Source organism: Gobio gobio (genome assembly GCF_949357685.1).
Source record: "Gobio gobio genome assembly, chromosome: 22".
NCBI lineage: Eukaryota > Metazoa > Chordata > Actinopteri > Cypriniformes > Gobionidae > Gobio > Gobio gobio.
The window spans coordinates 22,272,540-22,300,175 of NC_137118.1; the positions used below are offsets into that span (position 1 = coordinate 22,272,540).

At 38.2% G+C, this 27,636-nt stretch overlaps 1 protein-coding gene across 2 annotated transcripts in view; it reads left to right on the top strand.

Moving 5' to 3' along the window:
- The first annotated feature begins 903 nt into the window (after nt 1–903).
- Nucleotides 904–27,636, top strand: part of il11ra (interleukin 11 receptor subunit alpha) — a 54,982-nt gene continuing 28,249 nt past the window's right edge. Inside the window, exon 1 of one of the 2 annotated variants that reach the window (XM_079804547.1) lies at nt 904–1,035. The gene's annotated coding sequence lies outside the window, so the exon portion shown is untranslated. The remainder of the gene's footprint in view (nt 1,036–27,636) is intronic. The other variant, XM_079804546.1, reaches the window with a different exon arrangement.

Consider the following 27,636-nt stretch of genomic DNA (forward strand, 5'->3'; position numbering starts at 1 on the left):
TTGTATAACGATGATTCTCAATTATGTTATGAAAGACGGAATGAATTGATGTACCATTTTACATTTTACTTGCAATATGTGGGTAAAATGGCAATACATGGGTAGTCCATTCAAACCAATGTATCTATAAACTGTATCTAATTTGCGTATTGATGGTTCTTGGGGCAACATGCAATGAAAAAAATAACTGTAATAGTTATAATTGGCAATATTTTCATAATAATATATAATATTTCATGGGAATATTGATATTTAATTTATTTTCGCTATTCACATGTGTTTCTCAAAATGCCTGATAAACATGATTTAAGTCCTGGTGTCCAGAAAGTCATATTTTGATTAGAAACCATATAACATTTTCCTGAGATGAATGAGTCTGATTTAAATGATAACTACAAAATATTATCATATTTACATAAAAGTGCTACATTTGATCACTAAATTAATGTTTACTGGACATCCAGACTTAAAACTGTGACATGGTGTCAGAGAAATTCACTAAAATATGCTGTCCACTACAGTGGACAAAAGTCTATATTGTCTACTACTAATAATAATTAGGCTACTACTAATACATTATTAAAATCAAACGTTGTATTTGTTAACATTAGATAATGCACTGTGAACTATTAAATAATAACGAACAATTTATTTATTAACTAACATTAACAAAGATTAGTAAATAGGCCTATACTGTAACAAATGTATTGCTCATGGTTAGTTCATGTTAGTTATTAATGTTAACAAATGAAACCTTATTGTAAAGTGTAACCCATATAGAAAATGTGTTGAAGACATCAACAACAAAACGAAAAAAAAAAGTACGCAAAGAATGGTAGTATGCCAGTAGAAACACCGCCCAGGACAGGAAATCCTGGCGCGAGCATGTGTGTACTGACAGAGCTCTTCTCCAATGGGAACAGCGGATGGGAAGTCGGAGTTAATCCTCTGACTTTACTACGAAGGTGAAGCGCAGCCAAAGCAATGGAGAGGAACCGCGTCAAAATGCTCGTTTAATGTTTGAAGAAAAGTAAGGTAAGGACTGACAAGAAGCACTTTAAGAACGACATTTTGGGGAAATGTTTAATGTGTTAGAAATGGCATCATGGTGAAAGTGAGAACAAAGTTTCGCCGACCTCAGGGAGACCATATAACTGTGAGCTCTGGGAGCTGCGCTTGGAAATGTGTCCGCTACAGTGAAGATAAGCAGTTTCTTATGTTAAAAACGATGTTTTACGTCTTTACTTTTGGAAAAACAGAAATAACTCTGCATGTACAGTAACTGCCAGCTCGATAAGTTACCTGTTGAGTTTGTGATGACTTATTTATTGTGGTTTATTTATTGTGGATCCGAGAAACATCTAATTTATTTGTGAACACATCCATCTACAGTAAATTGTGTACTACGTGAAAATGTTATGCTACAGCAAATTTAGTAATGTTTTTATTTTTTTAATATTTATTTATTTATTTAAAGCACTTTAAAAATCTTTTGCATAGAGTGGCTATTCTCAAATGTTTTTTTTCATTAGCTTTTTTTCCTCTTTTCATTTTTAAACAGCTTTTTAAAGTCTTTTAAAAGTGTTTTTACTTAATTATATATTTTCATCTTTTTTATCCAAAAAAAAATCACAAAATGTCTATTTATGTCAGTAATCTTCGGCTTCTATTATGTAACCAAATGAGAATATCATTAAAATAATTTTTGGGATTATTATCATTTTACAAAAATGTACAATTTGTTCATCGAAAAACATTGATTTGTCATTAGTCTGAATATTGTTGATCTATGGCCTTGATCAGCCATATTTTTTTCATACTCAAGTTTGCAGTGAATATGGATACTTTGTGTCCTGTTTAGGTATTTAGGAAATAAATAACTGTATCAACAATAGCAAAAACAATAAGGTCACATGACTAAATAGGGGAGAGCATAGAAAGCAGTTTGACTGACAACTCAAACAACTTTGACACATTAGTAGTCATTACTAAAATCATAACTTACAGTTATACGGTTAAAGTAAAAGTACACAAAGGCCAATGTTACATTTGTAACACCAGTGCTATATAATTGTAATGGAGATTTGTGAGAAATGGAACAGCAAACGTCAATATTTTGCGTAGAATGAAATCATCCTTAAAAATGAGACATATTTTAAGATTAAGAAGGACGGGTTTAAAAGTTATATGAGACTTAGTATAAAAGCAAGACCAACAATTTGATATGGAAAAGGTGTTACAAAAAGTTAATAATGTTACATTGTTGAGTGTTAAAGGCCAATAGAGGGGTGCAGGTATGACATCACTTTGAAGGCCAAAATGTGGAAGCGAGTTTTAGCACTTCCGTTCCCTCGTTTCAAAGTCAATGGGTTTTTTGAATGGGGTTTTGATTAAACGGCTGAAATAAGGTCTGTGGTGAACATAAGCTCAAGATACCTTCACGTTTTATTCTACAACATAAAATACATCACTTTTACCCCACTTGTAATTTTTTTGAAGTTGTTACATGTCTTGAAAAAGGCGATTGCTAACAATTAGCTAAATGGGACTGCAGATAAAACGTCAACACACCGAGCTCAGTCAGCTTTTTCAGACTGATTATGCTTATAATTGTGCTCTTATAAACTATTCTAACTCAAACATTCTGGGGAAATGTTTTGAGATAAAAACGGAACGAGTTGTTGGAGTCTAATGCTGCGTTCCAGGCAGGTTTTTGAGCCCGTAAATTACAACTTCAAACCACGACTCACGACTTTGTAGTGTTCCAGGCAAAGTCACGCCAAACTGCCTGAGCGCAAGGAATTGTGTGGTAGTTAGATGTAAACAAAGCATGGTGGACCGTACGGGGTTTATGCTCATTTACAATAATTTCTATCGCCAAAGGTGCTTACTCCTTGCTTATTTTAGGGAAACAGAGGAGAAAAACGGTGCAGACGGCAAGAAAAGTTGTTATACCTTTTATTTTACGTTATTTGTATATTTGTTTCATAAACACTGCATCCGTAGGAGGCTGCCATTGTTGCTTCGCGGGCTATGTGACGTCAAATCTCGTAACTAGGAGTAAATCGATCCAGTACGAGTTCACGGGTGGGAAGTCACGGGTTTGACTGCCGTTCCAGTGCACTTTCACTGGTAGAAGGTTGGAAAAATACGGGTTACGGGTTGCCTGGAACGCGACATTAGTGATGGTGACGTTGAAATCACGGGACCGTGGTGTAGTCCGTATTATTATTTACCTTTAGCCTTTTACTTCTGGCGACTGCATTTAGGCTTCAGAATTCATAAGTTGTGTCCATCTGTGAAAGTTATCTTGATGGACAAAATGTGTAAGTATCATAAAGTGTTGTTGATCACAGAGCTTGTTTTTAGCGATAATCCATAAGCCTTGAGGGAACCAGTGCGATGGTAACTGCCAGTTGGCCTACAAAGTGACATCATACATGCACCACTCTATTCACACAACAATATAGTTTCGAAAATTGTTCTAAATGTAAAATAATAGCTGAGTCCACACAACAACGATAACGATAACGGCAAAGAGGAACATTATAGTTTTTTTTTCCCTCCAGTTGATGAATGATAAAAACATTGACACCCAATCAGAATAAAGCCTTTTTTAACTCTTTCCCCGCCAAACATACAATTTTTTGCTATTTGTGAGAAAACGCTTCCCTGCCAAACACAGAATTTTCGGTGTTTTCGCTGTTATACGCTAGGGGGCGCTATTACGCATCTTCTGAATGAGTACAGAATCTCCTGATCAAAACACAGGTGAAGAAGATGCAAAAAAACAAGCGATCGTATGTAAGCAGATGCATATGTAAAATAACATGTTCATCAACATTAAACATCATATAAATCAAAACTGCCTAATGTTACTGAATGAAATGTCGACCCAGGACGAGCTATAGGACTGTGAAGCTTTGGGGGTGTTGATGGACTCGATCTACTCCATCTGTGTTTGATCATCGTTTTGAATCTGATCTTTGACAAAAATTCGATTTTCTCTTATTTTGTTCAAAATGTTGTTTTTTTTTTATGAAACGTACCCATATTTAAGTGTTGATAAAAAAAGGAATGCATGAAGCTAGAATACAACTTTTTTTCTGTTTAAAAGCAGAGGGTCTGCTCTTTCTTTTGATATATTTACAAGCTAAAATGATCAAAAACCCTGCCGGTGGCTGGCAACTTTTGTTTTTTAAACACTGGCGGGAAAGAGTTAAAGAATTCGAGCAGACGACAAAATTGCAGTGTGTGCTTATGGCATTTACAGTTGCCATAGCTTTCCTTTACTCTTCTTTACTCCAGTGTGCTTTCATACGCTTGTCTGTGCAGTTACAGTGGACTATGAATATAATTGTTTGTACATCTTAGACATAAGACAGAATGAGACATTTAATGCTTATAATCTCTTGGAAAGGTCTTTGTTTGGGAACAGTGTCTCCAGTCATTTGTGCTGAATCTCTTTGTGTATTTTAACCTTGGATCCAGTGTACTGGTTGCACAGTCCAAATTGTCTCGATTACTTTTGAAAAACTCCTTAAATACAGCCCTTAGTTTTTCCACATCGGGGCCTTGCTTTAGCAAGGCAAGAACATCATCCTGTCTAGCAGCTGAACCCTACATGGACAACTTATGCCCAGATGTGCATTCTTCAAATCCAGAAGGTTTATATACTGTAAATACTAGAAAGCGGTATGCAAACATGAGAAAAACGTTAAAAAAAGCCCTCTAAATGCAGGAAAGCGATACGCCTGCAAAGTTTGTTTGGCGGTGGAACGCACGGCTCCATCCCGATCTGAATCCTCTCCGGTTTTCCGACTTGCCAAGCTCTGTTCCTCATTCAGCGCGCTCGTTTCCAGTACATATTTCAGCACGCATTATGAGTGGCTGTAATCAATTTCAAATTAAACTCGAGTGCTCTTTGTTCTGTCAGGGGAAAAGGGCCTCAGCGAAGGGAACGCGGTCGACTATCTCACTGGCACACCGGCGGTGTGTTGGCTCTAGGTTGCTCCAAGATTTAACTTGCTTGAGGCCCTAGATGGGATTTCATACATTTAGCTTAGGCTGCCTAAACGGTTTCATATGTATTTGCTCAGGATCAGTTTCCCTACAAAAGATATATATATGTATGCATTGGACAGTTATTAGGCGACTAATTATGCAGCATGATGCTTTAGGTTTTGTCCTTTTCCATGGAACTGTAATGCGAGGGCAGGGTGAGTCATTGCAGAAGAGTTCAAGTTCATTAAGGGTTTGTTTATGAGTTGAAAGTGTCGAGGTCTGGTAAAGCCCCACAGTTGGGAAATGCGGTAATTATACTGAAATAGAGGCAGCTTGTCCTGGTCTTTGATGTCCACTTGGTGTAATGCAGGACATGGCAGGTTGTGGAAGAAAGAAGTGCATTGATTTTTGTGTGTTGAATATCAAATTCACTTTTTTTGTTCTCTCAGTACACACATTTACAGTTTTTCTGTAATGAAGTGTCCAAATGGTGTGACCACAGAATGATATCCGATATAAAGTATTTGCATATGCATTATCATTAGGGTTGGGTATCGTTTGGGTTTTTTTCGATTCCGGTGCCAAACCGATACTTTTAAAACGGTTCCGGTGCCTAAACGGTGCCTGAACCGATACTTTTTTTTTTTTAAAGGCCACAAAACGAGGTGGATGACATTAAATGGCTTTTTATTTTTTTATTTAAATTGAACCATTTATCAAAAGTTTAATGTATACTTAAATGTATGAATATAAATAAATACAAAACACAATTTACTTATTTACAAATTATAATTGACTTATTTACAAATTCACAGTAAAACCTAAGCCACCTAACCCAACTACAACAAGCCTAATATAACTCTAAATAACAGTTACAGTAATAACAGCAGTCGTCTGTATTCTTGGTATGCTACTAACCACCAGCTTCGAGCTTCAGCTTTATTTTGAAATATGATCATATTCTCTGGCTAAATATTTTAGAACGCATCGCCTTAATGTTTCCATGACGACGCGTCATGTTTCTCACATGACACAGCAGCCGCAATAGCGCTGACAGCTCAGCTGTATCGGGTTTATTTCATTTTTTATTTTTATTCAAAATATTCACAAACTTCTTAACTGTGTCACGAACTATCTGATGTTCAAATGTGTGAGTGAATGTGTGTTAGTTGATCTATAAAGCGCAATGGGCGGCGCCATGTTAGTTTGCGCCTCAGAATCGGATCTGTCGGATTTACAACACTTGAGTTCATTCTCCTCTTACAAAATACATGAAAGTAAGTGACCAGTGAACTGGAGGAAGAATAGAGTAAACGATATAGTTACTATATAATGTGCATGTATCTGATGTGAATAAAACACGTAACGTTAGTCAAATTATAACCGCCTGAAAGGATTGTCATTGCCGCTTTCATAGACATCAGTGTGTTTTTTGCTAGTAGCCTACTTATGAGCATTTAAATGTCTGAAACCTGGAATAAACATGATGTGGTTTAAAACACTGAATAGTTGTCATGAGTTGTGATGTGACCAGCGCTGAGCGTCTGTCTCTGGCTCAGCCAAAGCACGCGAAAGCACGTTTGAATTTTGGCACCGAAATGAGGAACCGAAATCTGCGTTCTGATTCGGTCCGGTACATACCGGTTATATAAGTACCGGTGCCATATTGGAACCGGATTTCGGTACCCAACCCTAATTATCATCACCTGAAAACATTTCCGTCTGGCATTTACATTACGCAATCTGCACGCAAATTTTTGGTAACACATTAGTTAACATGAACTAATAATAAACAATACTTCCACAGCATTTGTTAATCGTATTTAATGTTGATTTCAACATTTACTAATACATTATTAAAATCAAAAGTTGTATTTGTAAACATTAGTTAATGCATTGGGATTAACATGAACAAACAATTAACAACTCTATTTTTAATAACTAAAATGAACAAAGATCGATAAATACTCTAACAAATGTATTGCTCATTGTTAGTCTATTTTAGTTAATACATTAACTAATGTTAACAAATGAAACCTTATTGTTAAGTGTGTCACCCTGTTTTTATGTCACGTATTTGTCATATAGAAAATGACATATAGATGTATGTTGAGATTTTTCAATTTGTACACATAATACCAAATCAATTATAGTAATTTCATTTGAATTATTAGGAAATAGAGAAGCTTAGAGCGTTTTCAGACCTGTAGATTGTTTTGTTCTGAAACAGGGACTTAATTGGTTACAATGTTGCATTTTCTTCTTGGTTTCGGTTCGCTTTCACAAAACAACATTTCAAGCGTACCAAAATGTGTTTATGTAAGTCACATTCGCTCTGCAAGCTTAATGTGGCTTTATCTGTAGCTGTTGTGTGACACATATCCTATATATGCATGTAGCCGTCATTCCTGCTCTAATTGATAAATTGTATATAATCATATACAGCATTCTTGCAATGCACGGAGAAGAGCAATTGGACAGCATTTTAAGATGGTTTGTTGGTCCGTTGGTTTGGATTGCTTTTTCACCTCATCCGAATGGCACCCAGGGTTTGTTTTCTATCAGACCGAGATCACCTAATTCAGGGGCCCGTACCATGATGGCAGTTGAACAAACTCAGGGTTACAGGATTAGTTTCGAGTTGACAAAACTAAACCAATGTAATCAGGCTTTGTTGGTACCATGACGCTGGTTTTGATGCTGAGTTTAGGAGTTTAGGTAATGCTTATTATGTGAACAGCCAATCACATGCCGTGGAACAGTTACACAGCAAATCACTTCTCACAAGAGAAGCAGCACGATTCACTTCTCTCTTCTGCAGAATATTACGAGATTGAAAAAATATTAAGAATTTAAACAAATTTACACCGCAAGAATACAAGAGCTGTCTATGAAAGAGGACAACTAAAATAACAAAAATATTGCTATATCAGTGCAAAATGTGTGAAGTTAGTTTATATAGTTGGTTTAGTAATTGAGAGACCTGACCATTTGTGACCCTGGACCACAACAGCCATATGGTTCAATATTTTGAAATTTAGATTTAATACATCACCTGAAAACTGAATAAATAAGCTTTTTAGGATAGGATAATATTTGGCCAAGATACAACTATTTGAAAATTTGGAATCTGAGGGTGCAATTTTTTATTAAAGAAAATCACCTTTAAAGTTGTCCAAATGAAGTCCTTAGCAATGCATATTACTACTAATAATATATATTTTATATATTTACGGTAGGAATTAGGAAATGTAGGCCTACTAAATATCTTCATGGAACATGATCTTTACTTAATATTTTGGCATAAAAAAACAAAAACAAACGATAATTTTGAACCATACAATATATTATTGGCTATTGCCACAAATATATGTGTGATTTATAACTGGCTTGCGGTCCAGGGTCACATTTAAGCACACATGTAGTCATTTAAAAGATTTATCTGTTGATTCTAAAGCTTATTTATATATCCTTTAAATATTTATATTCATTTAAAAGTGCTTAATAATAATTGATAAACTAAAATTGTACATGTGTAATTAGGCATGTGCCGGTATCACATTTTCATGTTGCGATTAATTGCTGAAGCTTTTATCACGGTATACGGTATTATCACGATATTGAAATTTGTTGCAAAAAAAATGTTGTCATACTATAACAGGTTTAATAACTTTCTTATAACAAAAGAACCAAACATTTAAATACAATAAAGCAATACACACAAATGTATAAAGTAAACAAATATTTAAAACAGATAAAAGTGCAAAAGAATGATAAAGAACAATAGGTAACACTTTACAATAATGTCTCACCAGTTAATGCATTAACATTAACAAAGAAGGAATAACTACATTTTTACAGTTATTATTCTTTGATAATGTTAGTTAAAAAAGCAACTGTTAGTTAGTTAGCGCAGGTCCATTAAATAATACAGTTACAACTTTTGATATTAATAATGTGTTATTAAATGCTGAAATTTACATTTAACTAAGATTAATACACGTTTTAGAAGTATTTTTCATTGTCAGTTTGTTAATGAATGAACTAATGTTAAATAATAGAGCCTTATTGTAAAGTGTGTGACTGAATAACAATCAGAACATATTCAAACAATATCTAGGGCATGTAATTTAGTCCAGATTAAAATATAAAATGTTTAAAGGTCCCATTCCGCATGATCCCATTGTTCAAACTTTAGTTAGTGTGTAATGTTGCTGTTAGAGCATAAATAATACCTGTAAAATTATAAAGCTCAAAGTTCAATGCCAAGCGAGATATTTTATTTAACAGAAGTTCCCTTTCAAAGCCTACAGCGAACGGCTGGCTTGGACTACATCCTGGTACTTCCTTCTTTAATTACGTCAGTAGAGCAGTAGAACAGACTAACCTCCGCCCACAAAGAAACGCGAAAAAGGGGGCGCGGTCTTGTTGCTGTCCCACGTGGAGAAGCGGACGTGTCGCGTGGAGAAAAGGAACTGTTGCGTTGAGTGTGTTTATCGCCATGTCATCGAGACGCTGTTATTTTCATCCAGGAGTCAAATCACCTTTGTTTGGCTTTCCCAGGGACGCTGTAGAGATTATTGAACGCATACATCTCTCCGTTAAGAGGCGTGACCTTTCCAACGTGCGCTAAGCTGCTGTCGAATCATAACACAGGAACCGCTTTCACGTGCGCTAAGCTGTGGTCGAATTACAACACGGTAAGCGCTTGCACAATCAGAACTCGTTACGTATTTCTGAAGGAGGGACTTCATAGAAAGAGGAAATCACCAGCCGTTTTTAGGACAGTGGAAACAGCGGTATACAGATAAGTACATTGTGTGAAAAATACTGTGTTTTTTTACACGCGAAACATGAACACATGTTATATTGCACACTGTAAACACAATCAAAGCTTCAAAAAAACACGAAGAACGGGACCTTTAAGTTTGAAAATGAATAGCCTTAAGTCTTTAAGTATTTAGGGGAAACGGCTGCATTTCTGCTGTTCCGTCAGCGCCCTCTGCTGTCAGAGAGTGAATGTGCACTTCAGCGTGTCTCTTTCACGCGCTCAGCCATGTGCTCATGCACGTTGAATTTGTTTACATCAGTGCGCGGTCCTCTTTTACATATTGTTCATTTTAAACGGTTGATGGGTAAAGTATTCTTAAATTACATTCTAAAAATCTGAATAATTCGTAATAAATAATTATTCACGGTATTTTGAAGTGCCCACGATAACAATATTGTGCATGTTCATTATTGCGGTATATCGTATTACCGTTTACCAGCACATGTCTATGTGTAATGATTAAGGGTATAATAATTACATAAATACTATCTAAATCATACAAAATTATTATTAGAGCTTTAAATAAATTATTATAGACTTTTAATTTGGAGTAGAAACGGGGGGTGACTTTATTGCATCAGAGATGTGTCACTTTGCTCAGCTGGTCCAATTTTGGTTCGAGATCTCTAACCCAGATCATAACCTGTCCCGGAGCAGGTTAGCCGTGGAGCACAAGTTACTATGCCGATGAATACAGCTAAAAGCCAAACACTTTCATTATGCCTAAAACCCAGGGTTGGGGCAAACTAAACAGAAACATACCTGGCTATCCACCAAAATCGGATTCTGTCGATCTCTGAGTTATTGTAATTGGTGTGGATCCGAGCGCAATTGACGTGTTTATATATGCCTAAATGGACCAAACTAAGGGAAAAAACTCACCAAGTTCTGAAACAAACGCTTCAAACGAGCCAGGTGTGAAAACGCCCTAAACTTTATACTTTTTATAGAGTGTTAGAAAGTCTGAATGGGGGACCAAAAATAGGGAAACAATAGATTCAATAAGTGAAAAGATATATATTCCATCTTTTAAAACTAGTATCATGCTTTTCTCTTTGAAATCATCTTAAGAGACATAAGGGTTCTAATTACCTCATAAGTGTTGGCAGTTTGATTTTAGGCGGCAAGAATTCTCTTGGCTCGGGCCTGTCATGGCAACTCGCTTTGATTCGACTAAAGCCTTTTATCTCTGAAGATCTCTTGCTGCCACTCAGATTTAATAAGGAGTTTCAAATGGTTGTAATCCATTTGAGGAATGGCCTCACTATGTACACAATACATGTTTGGTAGACATATGACTTCTATCAGTAATGATATTCAACAAAGTTCTGTCTGCAGAAGGTTTGATTGTGCTGCAGTGCTTGTGTCTGGATGCTGTACATATTTTTTCCTCTCATGCCAGAGACCGGCACTCTATGAGCCAAGCATGTTGAAACAGTGGTAACAGAATATGTGTGCCGTTTCCCAGCAGGTGTGAGTCATAGGCACAATGAAAGTACTTTATCTTCTGGAGAGAGCTCTCTCCTCTGTTTGGGAACCATATACAAATGGATATACCTGCAGGCAAAATCTGATACTCTAGCTGTCATGCTGTTTGATGCTAAGCAAACCTTTAACAACTGGATAATCTTCAGACCTTTTCTCTATTCAGCCCCTATCACATGCAGCAGGTCAAACAGTATCACCTCCGCAGGGAGTTGTGTCAACCTTCAACCAGCCTGAGACTCGGTAAACAACTCTGGAGAACGTTTAAGAAGCCATTCAGAGCACTTCACAATGCACTCCTGGGGTTTATACTCCCCATGACTCACTTGGCATTGATTGAACATGAAGAGATTCTGCCGATCCAGTGCCATATTCCTCATGCCAGATACACACTCAAGAAACAGGCTCTTCCAGCTGCTGGTCTGAGCTCTGTGTCGTCTGACATTTATTTGTTTTCGCTCGTTTTCTGAAATGACATGTTGGCTTTGTGGAGTTTTGTGCCATTCGTGATGTGGTAGCTCGTCGAAGTGAGCTTTGGCCCGTACGGCCTCCATAATTACATGCAGCGGGACTGTGGCGCCATTTTAAATGCCAAGCAGTCGAGGCTGGTGTTGAGCTGTCATTGTCGATGTGGTCCTTCTTCGGAGAGATCTTCTAATTCCTTGAGCGCAGCGGCGTCTGCTTTCGAAGAGCAGGTAGTGGCTTCCACATTGGGTCAATGAACGCTTCCAAGTTTGGCTTTGACAGTGACTCACAACTGCGGTATACGGAAACCTCTTGTTCGAGGTAAATGACTGGGGTTATAAACCGAGAAGGCTCCAGAGTGCAACTTCCATGAAAGGTGCTGCTTCCAAGAGAAAGTTTGTGCCATACTAAGTTGTAATCAAGTCTTCAGGCCATGTTTGGAACCACAGAACAAGGCAATCAATCAGTCGAGGATGCTTTTGTCTTTTCGGTTTAATCCTGTGTTGAGTAAAGTGAGGGTAAGTTTTCACACACGGTCTACCTTCGAGCAGAACTGGCTGAGGCTGCAATTCTCCTGGGAAACCAGCCAAAAGCTTAGTGAATAGCTGGCATCTGGTAGCCATCTTATTCTGGCCAGTGCCTGAGGAAATTCCAGCCTTGAGTGGCTATGATAGCTCTTGTGTAGGGTACTGCTCCGCGGCCTTATCCCCATTTCACGTCAAACTGATGGCTGCTTTCAAAGCTCAAATGCACGTAATTTGCCCCTTTTGTGAAGACTTGTAGCTGTATCTGTCAAACTGCACAAACATTGACTGTGAGAAGTCCACAAACAGATGCTGTTTTCTTTCTTCAACTTATTAGATCATCAGCTTGCCCCATGTAGAAGGGTATCACAGAGAGGCTTTGGGTGGGCAACTTGAAATATGCATTGGCTCAGTTGTTTATTTGCTATCTGTGTCATTACCCAATTTACATTTTACTTCTATACTTCCTTAGAGACACTGGAGCCTTGCAGAAAGGTTGATGTCTTTTGACAAAGTGGATATTTTTTTCTGCATCCATGGATTTTATCCAGTCTACAGGGTTTGGCAGCAATTTGCACTTGAGCTAAACCTAAAAGGTTTTCTTCCATAGAACAGAAAAGGGAAGACTTTGAGTTATAGAGACCAGGGCCTTCAGGCTTTAGAAAGAGTGCAAAAGCACAATAAAAGTATTAGGGGTGCTCCGATTGATCGGCAACCGATCTCGATCGGTCGATAATCGCTTTGGGATGATTGATCGGCGGTCTCTAAAAAGGCCGATCTCATGAACCGATCGCATGCTGACGACACATAAACCCCGCACCTGCCGTGAGAGCTAGGGCATGATATGCAGCGACACCGTCTCATTCTCTTTCCGGCGCGGGTAAAATAATTATAATGCTGAAGATGAGGTACAATTCATATTTCGATATTAAATAACTTACGCAGTCATTTGAAATCTTTCTGTGGGACGTCACTTCACAAACAGCGCGCGTGAATCACCGCGTGCGCGCGCTCCCTCTTTCCCTTTTGAAAATGCTCAAATGGCTTCACATCAGCGCATCGCATGTGCACTAAAATCGAGCTGCTCAGTTGACACGGGATTTGCCACTTTGCACAATCGAGGCAGTGTCGCATCGTCACTAAAGTTTATCATTTGCATTCATTTTTAAGTCTTGCCAGTGTTCAAACCGCACTCGCGCGCACGGTCTGGAGAGACACACACACACACACACACACACACACACAGGCCATCTCACAAAAAGCTTGCGAGTACAAATTGCGCTGAAATGGTCAGATACACACAAATGTATGTACTAAATGACCGTCTTGACGAGTATGCACGTTAACCCCGTCGTGACTCGCGAGTGAACGTTTGTGCAGCTGTAACCGTATCCGTGTTCGCTCTTAAAGTGACAGCTGTCGAATAAACTGCTGCTGTCTCTGAGTTTCTCTTTGTCTTGTGTTGTTTGATGAACCTTTATGACACTCACTGCTCTTGAATGACTAACTTTTGCAACCTTAAGTGTAAGGATTAATCTAATTTAATTTATTCAGGGAAGACCAATATTAATTTACATTTGATTTCTTATTAAATGTCTTTAGTATTTCTTACCTCAATACTAATGTAAGACCTACCTGAAAAATGTATTTTAAAAACAAAGATGCACTGCATGATCAAATATTTAGGTGAGATAATTATATACATTTATTATATGCATTTATTTGGGAAAGATGGCCTACAGTAGCCTTAAGTTATCTCATTTTCTAAAATAAACACTTGGTGGTTCTTCAAGATCTTGACTCAGTTAATTTAGAGTTAGTTTCATTTCTACAAATGGTGCAAACTCTGCAAGATTATAGATAAAAAATTGCCATTCCCCTGCCATTCTGTGATCGGCAGTGATCGGCAATCGGCAGATCATGATCTTGGTGATCGGTAATCGGTGATCGGCCCCAAAAATGCTGATCGGAGCATCTCTAAAAAGTATCATAAAAGTAGTCCATGTGACTTGTGTCCATGTGACTTGAGTCACTGAGGACTGAATCAACCCAATTCAGAAATTAAAGGGATAGTTCTCCCAAAAATGAAAATTCTGTCATCATTTACTCACCCTCAAGTTGTTCCAAACCTGTTTGAGTTTCTTTGTTCTGCTGAACACAAAAAAAGATATTTTGAAGAATGTTTGTAACCAAGCAGATAGAGCAACTATTGACTACCATAGTACCATAGTAAGTCTGCTTGGTTACAAACATTCTTCAAAATATCTTATTTTGTGTTCAGCAGAACAAAGAAACTCATACAGGTTTGGAACAACTTGAAGGTTAGTAAATGATGACAGAAATTTCATTTTTGGGTGAACTATCCCTTTAATCATTCAGACCGTATTGTGTAATAGGACTGGACGAAATGACCTAAAATAAAAACCTTGAATAATTGAACATTTTGTTGCTTTATTTATTTATTTATTTTATTTAATTTTATTTATTTCTTTTTGCCCTTATAGTTCACTGACAAGGTATGTACTGTAAATAAGCTTTTCTATTAATTTAATAATTAATTTTATTAAAAATAAATTAGCACTGTGAAAGTACAGTTATTTGAATGCATTAATGAAAGAGAGATTGTAGAAAAGTAGAAAAATATATGCTATAACTTTTGAGTTTCTAAGCTACTTTAGTGATAAATCAAAAGATAGAGTTGACGATGAGTTTCTGTGCTCCTCTCTGCACGTGCGATATTCACGTGATATGTGAGCTACTGTCTGTATAAGTGTTCGTGTCACAATGCATCAGCGCAGTAGTTCAATATAACAATACACATCCGTTCAAACTGGCAAGTCTTAAAACACATACTATTTACAAACTTTAGTGAAGACGCAAGTGAAAGTGATCTGGCTTCAGAGCTCATGCGTTGTCAGAGACACGATGTGGCTCGGCTCTCTGTGTCACAGAAAACAACTTGCGAGCACTGAAGTGCCATGTTTTCCATATTATTGAATAGTGTAAAATCATATGAATGTTTAAACTTGGAAGCCTTAAAACACATACAATTGAAAAACTTTCTCGAGGACGCTGTGTGTTGACTCTGTGTTCCTTCCACTCAATGAAAAGGTCAAAGTTCAATTCGTTCACAAATCGAAAACTTCTTTAAGAACCGCCCTAGTCCTCAAATATTCTTCCAAAAATTAACCCTTTGTGTCCCATGGAGTCAATAAATTGGAAAAGGTTTGGAATTACATGAAAAGAGAGTAAATAAGAATGAACAGTTCCTGTTACCTGTAATAATTTGACATTGAAGTTTTTGTTACATTGATTGGTACATACATTTATCTCTGGACAGTCCACACAAGTGTTTAATAATCTATCCTGCATATTGTAGATGTTGGGCAGAAAGCTTGTTTCTCCAAAAACGTAAAAAAAAAAAAAAAAAAAAAAAACTGTATTTTTTTTTAAAATAGGGCCTTATTAAGCACTGCAATTTATTAGGCTATAAAGTTCACTGTAGCTACTGTATGTGGTCAATCCACTTTTTTTTTTCTTCTATAATTTGGCCAAAATCTCATGTTAATAAAGGCAAAATGCTGCACACAGGCTATTTAAGAGAGTATTGGCTATGACTCAATGACAAATGCTAGACTAAGACACTCTTCTCCATTCCTCAAATACATAAAACATTAGTCTTTATATATTTATAGTGTTTCTTGAGTAAAGAAAATGCTGTACTTATTCAAAGAACCAGTACTTTATTTACCCTTCCTCCGCAAATAAGCAGAGATGGTCCAAACGGATCCAATGGAGCTCTTTGTAATACTTTTTACTGGTTAAGTTTTTTACAAAACCCACAGAAATACGTGAATGCTGACCAATAGTAATGATTTATGAAAAGTAATGAAAATGACAAAATATGGAGAATACAAGGTTTCTGCCCGACAGCGACAATATAAAATGAATTCTGAAAGAAGATTGATAGGCTGATTTGTGATATTCAAAATTACATCAGGTTGTGTTCCAGGACCGGTTCCAGAAGAAGTTAAAGTCATTAAGTCGTATTTGCCTTAAACAAGCTGGCAGTGCACGCAACATAATTTCAGTGTTTTTCTCATGGTAACAAAAATTCCAGTATTACTTCGTAAGACTGGAAACTACCAGTTGTTGCCCAACTAGACTGCATCTTACCTAGTAAGATATGTTTCATACCTAGCATTTATGTCTGGACAAACAAAAGTCCATATCTTCAGATGAAAAAACATCCCAGCCCATTCTTCCTGAAATGGGCAACCTCTCTCTCGGTAGACTTGGAGCCATCACCATTCTTCTAGAATAATGTTGTATATTTGGGCTCATATTCCGCCAGTACTGCCATTCAATTATCTGTAAACCACACCTTTATCTGAAGGGCCCTGGGTGGTCTATATTTAAGTTACGAAGAGAGAACACAAGTCCTGGTCCCCTGTGTATCCACATCCTGGACTGTTTAGCAAACTCTGCCCATTCAAACAACAGGGAAGATTACTTGCAGCTTTATTTTCCTTGAATCCCTTGAAACCCATCTCTTGTTGCGAAGATGTGCTTGAACCGCTCTCTTTCTTTTTCCGAAGACCTGCAGTGGCCCTGCACCGCAGGCAACTCTGGGAAAGCGCATCCAATCATTTCAGACTTACAAGGACACGAGTAGGAAATCAGACCGTTTTTTTCCAAATTTAGCTGAATGGCTTTTCAAGAATGGTGTGGTTAAACTACATTAGCAAAACATTAAAGAAATGTTTGTTTATATTTCATTTATTTATTTATTTTCTTCTTCTTTTATCTTTTTCAGTTATATTTCAAGTAGCTAAACATTGCCAAGATGATGCATTGCCAATATGTTTATGTTGTTTAGCTGTTCACAAGTGAAGAAGATTAAAGCGGTAAGTCTAAAGAGCCACTTACAGTCATTTAAGTATGAGGAAGGTTGTGTCCCAAACTAATATAATGTTCTGGTCACACTTTAGATTGGGGAACACATATTCATTATTAACTCCGACTTTTGCCTCAATAAACTCCTAAGTTAGGAAAGTAGTTGTTAAGTTTAGGTATTGGGTAGGATTATGGGATGTAGAATTTGGTCATGGAGAATAAGGCATTAATATGTGCTTTATAAGTACTAATAAACAACCAATATCATAGTAATATGCATGCTAATAAGCAACTAGCCTAGTTTATAGTGAGAATTGGTCCCCAAACAAAAGTGTTAGCAGTGTAATTCTATATTAATTTAACTGATGTTTGTTTACTTTTGTATATAGAAAGTAACTGTATACTTTTGCTGGTTGGATAGCAACTTGGAATAAGGGTCATGAGAACTAAGCGAAAATCTAATATAAAACACATGTGCCAAGGTCTTAGAAATCATGTAATCATCATGTTAGATTCGCATGGTTTTAAACATCTGTTTTTCAAGAAAAGTTGAAATTGAACGTCCTGTGTCAAGCATGAAGTAAACACATATTTTCCTTACTCTAAGGTTTTGAGGAGACACACCACATGACATTTTACAGCCTGAACTGACATTGCTGGTAACACTTTAGTATGGGGAACACGTATTCACTATTAGCTATGACTTTTGCCTCAATAAACTCCTAATTTACTGCTTATTAATAGTTAGTAAGGTAGTTTTTGGGTAGGATTAAGGGATGTAGAATAAGGTAATGCAGAGTAAGATATTAATATGTGCTTTATAAGTACTAATAAACAGCCAATGTCCTAGTAATAGGCATGCTAATAAGCAAGTTAATAGTGATAATTTAACCCTAAAATAAAGTCTTACCACATTGCCTAGTTATAAAAAGGGAATATTATCTGATATCTTAAGAGACTTATTGACCTTCACATACAGCCTTTTGAGGGCAGCCATATGACATAATTTCTTTTTTTTTCAGTTTTTAAAAAAAGTTCAGCAAGTTAGTTGCACCACCTGCATTTGTTGGTCTCTTTACATGACTGTGATTTGGCGGACAAAGGTATTCAAATATTAGCACTGAAGCAGTTTTCTTCTGAGAAACAATAATAAAAGGTCATGCAAAGTACTTGAAAATAATTTTTTTCTTGTAAGAAGGTTTTTTTTTGTCATTATGAATCAGTTTTACAGTATCACCCTAACATGTTTGACTTTATGCTCTAAAAATAGCTAAATGAATTTGAATGCAGTAGTTGAAAACATGCTGCGCATAGAAGAGGTGTATTCAATTCTTTTGACATGATTCCAGTCAAAATTCAAAGTCTGGCCTTATTTTATAAGATACAAATGTCAGTTTTGAAGTTGCAATACTAATCAGGGCTAATCAATTGATTTTGCTATATTTTTATGCGCAAAAAGCATTCGGGTTTACTTTAAAGGGTCAGTTCACAATGAAAATTCTGTCATTCATTACTCACCCTCATGTTGTTCCATGTCATCTTCAGAACATAAATTAATATGTTTTTGATGAAATCTCTGACCCCTCCATAGACAGCTATTTAATTACTTTTCAAGGTCCAGAAAGGTAGGAAAGACATCGTTAAAATAGTCCATATGACAAGGGTGAGTAATTAATGACAGAAGTTTCATTGTTGGGTGAACAAACCCTTTTACCTTATTAAGAACAACTATATTTTTCCGTTATGCTATTGTCATCTTCCTTCAAGCAGTTGTTGCCAAAATTAGGCGCTGCCAAAGTTCAAAAACATTTTATTTTCCTGTTGACCAGGCTCATTACACACAGGAGATTAATATAAATGGCAGTTTTGTCCAGTCCACCATCAACTCTCATAAGGTTATTGTTCTCAACTGCTGCCCTTTGCAAAGGTGATAATCTGGAGAAATGTCATTTGCACTGATTAATTATGTTGTCTGAAACGCTCACCGCTGCCTGCTAGGAAACAGCTGTCAGAGAAGAATGCATGAAAACCAGGGCAAATGTGCATCACATTCCTCACGTGAGCCTTTCCATTTGTCAGGTTGTCTGTTTTCCATTCAGGCGTGTTGGATGAGTTGGAATGTGCCAAAGAGGGAACACCGTCTATTTTCAGTCTTTCTATCTGCATTTTCCTTTGTAAAAAGACTGCATGTTTCTTCATGAGTCATTTTTGCGATCTGTGCTTAGACTTGCATTGCGCTGCAAGGGTTCTAATAGTTAGTGCTGGAAAGAAAGACAAACAACTACTGAATTGAGTGAACTTGTTTCCTTGAAGATGCTGCGAAGTGTTTTCGTACCGAAATGTGTACTTGGAGGCATTTCAAAAAGGCATTGTTCTTTTTTTGAGCAATACCTCTCACAAGGCCCCAGGATGTCTTTCTCTTCTACGCCTTTTATCAACAATGCATTTTCAATTTTCCATATACAAACATTGGCAATGGGCGATAAGCTTGTGAAGTCGATGGAGATATAATTGTTGCAGCTCAACTGACATTGAAAAGGATATTATATCAGAAAAGACTTTCATAAGAGTCTTATCTCTTGTTATCACAGGACTCAGAGAGTCGGCCTCACTTTTGGCAGGCGTAGCAACCCCACAGAGAAAGCACTGGAATTAAATGGAACGAAACATAAAATGTTGGCGAGACTTGCGCATTCCTTCGCACTTTCTTGGCTGTCTTTCCTACTTTGAGGCAACTTGCGTCCCCCAAGGTCCCCCTACCCTCCTTCGCCTCTCTTTTATCTGGTCCATTGTCCTTTCTGCAAAACGATTAGTGACTGAGGACATAATTTGACCTTTAAAGGGATCCCATGGTGTTGAGACTTGTATGGCTTAATATAACATAAATGATGTATCTTACTGAAATATGTAGTTGAAAACCCATGAAAGATCCACGTTATTTAAAAAAATCCATTATATATTTGGACAATGGGCGGCGGCATTTTGTTTGCGTTCTAGGTTGATGACGTAGAATGGTTACACTCTGCAATCAACTGGCTTTACCCGTAGCTATTTTTACCACAACACAACTTGAAACATTTTTCAGAGTTAAACAAAACCAATCAATTGCTTTGTAATTGCATTTAAACACACTCAAACACACATATGCACACAAAAACTCTCACACACACATACACACCAACAAATCGGCGCGCACGTGCATGCTCACACACACACACACACACACACACACACACATACATCTGACAGACGTTCTCAATCGAGATGTGTTATGGGCTGCCCTCGTCAGTCTCCACGACAGGGGCTGAATCTGAAATCGCCCCCTAAAACCTGAATAACTATTCCCCACGTTATCCACTAATTCAGTTCACTTGATGAGTGAATAAAAACGAGTGCGTGAATTCGGACAGCCGCTGTGTGTACATCAGCTGAACACTCATTATTGCGGTGTAATGTGGGATTGAATGAGTGCACTCAATAACGTCCACTATGGTTTTGGACACCACTACAAATGGCTGTCCCCTCAAATAGTGCCCTATTTGAGGGTATAGGGGGCAATTTCGGATTCAGCCAGGGAGAGTGCTGGCCTGTCGAATCGGGACCAGGTGACAAACTAGGCAAGTCAACCTCATGTATACATTACAGCTGATTGAGCGTGTGTGTGCGCACCGTGCGTATGTGTGTTTGAGCGCGCCAATCTATTGGTGTGTGTGTGTGTGTGTGTGTGAGAAAGAGAGAGAGAGAGAGAGAGAGAGAGAGAGAGAGAGAGAGAGAGAGTTTGTGTGCACGTGTGTTTTAAATGCAATTACAAAGCAATTGATTGGTTTTATTTATCTCTGAAACATTTTTCGAGTTGTGGTAAAAATAGCTACGGGTAGAGCCAGTTGATTGCCGAGTGCAACCATTCTATGCCATCAACCTAGAACGCAAACAAAATGGCGCCGCCCATTGTCCAAATATATAATGGATTTTTAAATAACGTGGATCTTTCATGGGTTTTCAACTGCTTATTTCAGTAAGAGACATGTTATATTAAGCCATACAAGTCTTGACACCATGGGATCCTTTTAAAGGTCCCCTTCTTCACGATTCCATTGTTCAAACTTTAGTTAGTGTGTAATGTTGCTGTTAGAGCATAAATAATACCTGTAAAATTATAAAGCTCAAAGTTCAATGCCAAGCGAGATATTTTATTTAACAGAAGTTCCCTTTCAAAGCCTACAGCGAACGGCTGGCTTGGACTACATCCTGGTACTTCCTTCTTTAATTACGTCAGTAGAGCAGTAGAACAGACTAACCTCCGCCCACAAAGAAACGCGAAAAAGGGGGCGCGGTCTTGTTGCTGTCCCACGTGGAGAAGCGGACGGTCGCGTGGAGAAAAGGAACTGTTGCGTTGAGTGTGTTTATCGCCATGTCATCAAGACGCTGTTATTTTCATCCAGGAGTCAAATCACCTTTGTTTGGCTTTCCCAGGGACGCTGTAGAGATTATTGAACGCATACATCTCTCCGTTAAGAGGCGTGACCTTTCCAACGTGCGCTAAACTGCTGTCAAATTACAACACAGGAACCGCTTTCACGTGCGCTAAGCTGTGGTCGAATCACAGCACAGGAACCGCTGGCACAATCAGAACTCGTTACGTGTTTCTGAAGGAGGGACTTCATAGCACAAGGAAATCACCAGCCGTTTTTAGGACAGTGGAAACAGCAGTACACAGATAAGTAAATTGTGTGAAAAATACTGTGTTTTTTTACACGCGAAACATGAACACATGTTATATTGCACACTGTAAACACAATCAAAGCTTCAAAAAAACACGAAGAACGGGACCTTTAAGGGAAGTAAATAGGACTTATGCTAATGCTGGGTGGTATTCTGTGCAACCATAGAAATATTAGCAAAGATTTTGCTATACTGTTTTTTTATGCCAGAGTATTAGCACAGTTAGTTACACATAAGATGGCAAAAAAAAAAAATATGTATATAATTTGAAAATCTAATTGAGCTTTTTTAAAGGTATTTATTAGGCACGATGCAGAAGGGGGTTGCATTGTTTACAGTTGTTGAGCTACGTTACAACTTACCACATCAAGTATTTTACTATTAACTCAAGAGTTGTATAATGTTAAGCTGTTTTTATGCTGATGCCAAACTGATGTTTACATCAATTAATAATAATAAGGATAATATTGTGCATACCATCCAACACTAGACTATGGGCCCTATTTTAACGATCTGAAACGCAAGTGTCAAACCGCGAAGCGCAAGTAACTTTGTGGGCGGGTCTCGGCGCTGTTGCTATTTTCCCGGCGGGATAAATGGCTCTTGCGCCCGGCGCAAATCTAAAATGGGTTGGTCTGAAGTTGCTTCATTATTCATAGGTGTGGTTTGGGAGTAACGTGAATAAACCAATCAGAGCGTCATCCAACATTCCCTTTAAAAGCAGGTGCGCAAGTTCCATTATGGATTGCTATTATTATGGCGTATTTACCAGGCGCACGCCAGGAGCGGTTCACAGCCGAGGAGACTGATGTTCTTGTAAGAGCAGTGAAAGACAGAGAAGTGAAGTTGTAATGTTGTACATTATGGTAAAGGTGATTTCACAGTCTTTTTTTTTCAGTCTTTCAGTTTTTTCAGTTTTTCAGTCGATTTTTTTTCCTGGTTCTTGACGGACAAACCAATTTGTCAGATGTCCTTATATATATATATTGGGCAAACAGGTCTTATCCTTAATTATTACAATTAGCCTGAATCATTTGTAAGCTAGATTTATGCCTATTTTTTCACATCTTCGTGGCACACCACAATGATTTCCGTCATCTCATGTGTTAATATTTTTTTAGTGTAACAATTTATGATTTGCAAAAATAACTGTTGCATCTGTGTAGATTACATGAGCAAAGTGTATGCGCGTTGTGCACGCTGTACATTATGGTCAAGCATGCGCCCTTAAAATAGCATAATGAACAACGCGCAACGCGCCACTGACTTTAGACTAGGTTTTTTCTGGTCAGTGGCGCAATTGTTTAATGGAACAGCAAAATAGCACCAGGGATTGTTTGCGCCGGAACACGCCTCCTTTTTTGCGCTGAACCGCCCAGGGAGCGCAAGTTCATTCACTAGTTTAGCGACGTGCTTCTGTGGAGGGAAAAGCGCGCTTTGCGCGGGTGCAAAATAGGAATGACACATGCGTCGGTGTACAAAGTTAATTGCGCTGGGTGCAAGATAGGGCCCTATGTCTTAAAGGTGCAGTGTGTAATATTTTTAAGGATCGATTGACAGAAATGCAATATAATATACATAACTATGTTTTTAGTGGTATATAAAGACCTAACATAATGTACCGTTATGTTTTTATTACCTTAGAATGAGCCATTTATTTCTACATACGCCACAGGTCCCCTTACAGTGAAGTCACCATTTTGTGCCGTCACATTTCTACAGTAGCCCTAAATGGACAAACTGTTCTACAGAGTGCTAGTCACTCTCTGTTCTCTCAGACGACATCTTTGTCCTGTGTCGGACACCGTAGCTTCTCTATGTGCTTCGAAAGGGAGGGGTAAGCAGTGGGTGGTTGCAATTCACAACCTCACCACTAGATGTCGCTAAAATTTACACAGTGCACCTTTAATAAACTATCACCTCAATCCAGTGTTGTTATTGTTACCTAAAACTATTAAAACACATTTGTAATGGAATTGAACAGGAATTGAAGTAAAGCTGAAATAAAATTAAACCCTAACAAACTTAAATTAGAAATGTTACTTGAGTCGTGGGCAGTGCTTCGGCAGTGCAGCTCGTGGTCCTTTCAACAAAAATACGTTTTTTTGTGTTATGTATTTTTATGCCTACTGGAGTACCATGTTGCTAACATAGCAAAATGCTAACAGCAAACTCTTCTCAAGAGAGTGCAGAATTTTATTTCAGTGCAGAGTGTAGATTATGCTATGGTAGCCAAGTCTTGAATGAGGTTTCATTTTAGTCATTGTTTTTTTTAGTATTTTTTAGTATTTATGTTATACTGTAGTATATCATAGTATTTATAGTATTTATTAAGGCAGCAGCTATTAAGTGCAAATAGTGTTATGCTCTTTGTCATCACTTTTCTCCCCTCTAATGACAGCCCTGCCCGTAATGCACATTATTTTCATTTTTCTAATATTTTCTTATTTTTTATTTAAAATAAATGCCTCTCTGAGCTGATATGCAAAAGGGAAAATGGAGAAGAATGAGTTTGGAAAAAGCCGGTTTCAAACGCGGGTTTGTTGCGTCAAAAGACAACACCATCCACCTTACTCTCCACGCCACTGCTCCTGTTATCAGACGTGTTTCTTTTTTAATTTTGTATGGCTCAATCAGACAATGGTGGGCGGATTTAGTGTAAATAGCCTCTGCCAACAAGGCGGGCTATTAGCACATGGTGTAAATAGACACTCCGATTTAATAAAGGCACAGTATGTACGTTTCACTGCTAGAGGTTGCTTATTCAAAACGAAGGCGTAGCTTGATGACACCGTGAATGAGCATGGAATCATGGGAGTTGTAGTCTTGACTCCACCTCCACAGCCGATGGAAAGGAATCCGACAGACTCAGGCAAAAATCATGTTCATGAATGAGCGAATATATTACAATTTTATTAATGTTGCGGTGGTATGAAGCAGGACGCGCCGAAAGCCCTTGGGAGCGAATGCTAATGAGAGAGACCTGCACAAAGCTTTTATTATGCTTTTCCTGCAGTCGCCTGCTTCCGCCCTTTTCGTTGCGTATGTGGGGTGAGACAGTACTGTTGTACATGGTTAAAACAATCATACTAAATACATTTGAAAGTTATGTTATAATGTTACTAAGACCAATACAAAGAAAGGATTTTTAGAAATCTTGGCCCACTGAAAAGTATGAGCGTGTACAGCACTCAATACTTAGTTGGGGCTCCTTTTGCCTGAATTACTGCAGCAATGCGGCGTGGCATGGTGTCGATCAGTCTGTGGCACTGCTCAGGTGTTGTGAGAGCCCAGGTTGTTCTGATAGTGGCCTTCAGCTCTTCTGCATTGTTGGGTCTGGCATATCGCATCTTCCTCTTCACAATACCCCATACATTTTCTATGGGGTTAAGGTCAGGCGAGTTTGCTGACCAATTAAGAACAGGGATACCATGGTCCTTAAACCAGGTACTGGTTGCTTTGGCACTCTGTGCAGGTGCCAAGTCCTGTTGGAAAATGAAATCTTTATCTCCATAAAGTTGGTCAGAAGCAGGAAGCGCTCTAAAACTTAAAACTTCCTGGTATACGGCTGCGTTGACCTTGGACTTCAGAAAACACAGTGGACCAACACCAGCAGATGACATGGCACCCCAAACCATCACTGACTGTGGAAACTTTACACTGGACCTCAAGCAAAGTGGATTGTGTGCCTCTCCTCTCTTCCTCCAGACTCTGGGACCCTGATTTCCAAAGGAAATGCAAAATTTACTTTCATCAGAGAACATAACTTTGGACCACTCAGCAGCAGTCCAGTCCTTTTTGTCTTTAGCCCAGGTGAGACGCTTCTGACGCTGTTTGTTGTTCAAGAGTGGCTTGACACAAGGAATGCAACAGCTGAAACCCATGTCTTGCATACGTCTGTGCGTAGTGGTTCTTGAAGCACTGACTCCAGCTGCAGTCCACTCTTTGTGAATCTCCCCCACATTTTTGAATGGGTTTTGTTTCACAATCCTCTCCAGGGTGCGGTTATTCCAATTGCGCGTACACTTTTTTTCTACCACATCTTTTCCTTCCCTTCGCCTCTCTATTAATATGCTTGGACACAGAGCTCTGTGAACAGCCAGCCTCTTTTGCAATGACCTTTTGTGTCTTGCCCTCCTTGTGCAAGGTGTCAATGGTCGTCTTTTGGACAACTGTCAAGTCAGCAGTCTTCCCCATGATTGTGTCGCCTACAGAACTAGACTGAGAGACAATTTAAAGGCCTTTGCAGGTGTTTTGAGTTAATTAGCTGATTAGAGTGTGGCACCATGGGCCCTATTTTAACGATCTGAAACGCGAGTGTCAAAGCGCGAAGCGCAAGTAACTTTGTGGGCGGGTCTCGGCGCTGTTGCTATTTTCCTGGCGGGATAAATGGCTCTTGCGCCCGGCGCAAATCTAAAATGGGTTGGTCTGAAGTAGCTTCATTATTCATAGGTGTGGTTTGGGCGTAACGTGAATAAACCAATCCGAGCGTCATCCAACATTCCCTTTAAAAGCAGGTGCGCAAGTTCCATTATGGATTGCTATCATTATGGCGTATTTACCAGGCGCACGCCAGGAGCAGTTCACAGCCAAGGAGACTGATGTTCTTGTAAGAGCAGTGAAAGACAGAGAAGTGAAGTTGTAATGTTGTACATTATGGTAAAGGTGATTTCACAGTCTTTTTTTTTCAGTCTTTCAGTTTTTTCAGTTTTTCAGTCGATTTTTTTTCCTGGTTCTTGACGGACAAACCAATTTGTCAGATGTCCTTATATACATATATGTCTTGCCACTATTGGGCAAACAGGTCTTATCCTTAATTATTACAATTAGCCTGAATCATTTGTAAGCTAGATTTATGCCTATTTTTTCACATCTTCGTGGCACACCACAATGATTTCCGTCATCTCATGTGTTAATATTTTTTTAGTGTAACAATTTATGATTTGCAAAAATAACTGTTGCATCTGTGTAGATTACATGAGCAAAGTGTATGCGCGTTGTGCACGCTATAGCCTACATTATGGTCAAGCATGCGCCCTTAAAATAGCATAATGAACAACGCGCAACGCGCCACTGACTTTAGACTAGGTTTTTTCTGGTCAGTGGCGCAATTGTTTAATGGAACTGCAAAATAGCACCAGGGATTGTTTGCGCCGGAACACGCCTCCTTTTTTGCGCTGAACCGCCCAGGTAGCGCAAGTTCATTCACTAGTTTAGCGACGTGCTTCTGTGGAGGGAAAAGCGCGCTTTGCGCGGGTGCAAAATAGGAATGACACATGCGTCGGTGTACAAAGTCAATTGCGCTGGGTGCAAGATAGGGCCCCAGGTGTCTTCAATATTTAACCTTTTCACAATATTCAAATTTTCTGAGATACTGAATTTGGGATTTTCCTTAGTTGTCATTTATAATCATCAAAATTAAAATAAATAAACATTTTGAAATAAACCAGTCTGTGTGTAATTAATGGTTATAATATACAAGTTTCACTTTTTGAATGGAATTAGTGAAATAAATCAACTTTTTGATGATATTCTAATTATATGACCAGCACCTGTATTTTATTTTAGTTAGTTGCCAAGGCAACATTTCAAATTTCCATTTTGAAGTTGAAGTTTTTTTGGAACAGCCATAGTGTTCGATTCGTGATGTGAGATTGATTCTGATGGATGAGTAGAGTTACAGTTGTACATGTGGGTTTTCTGATGATT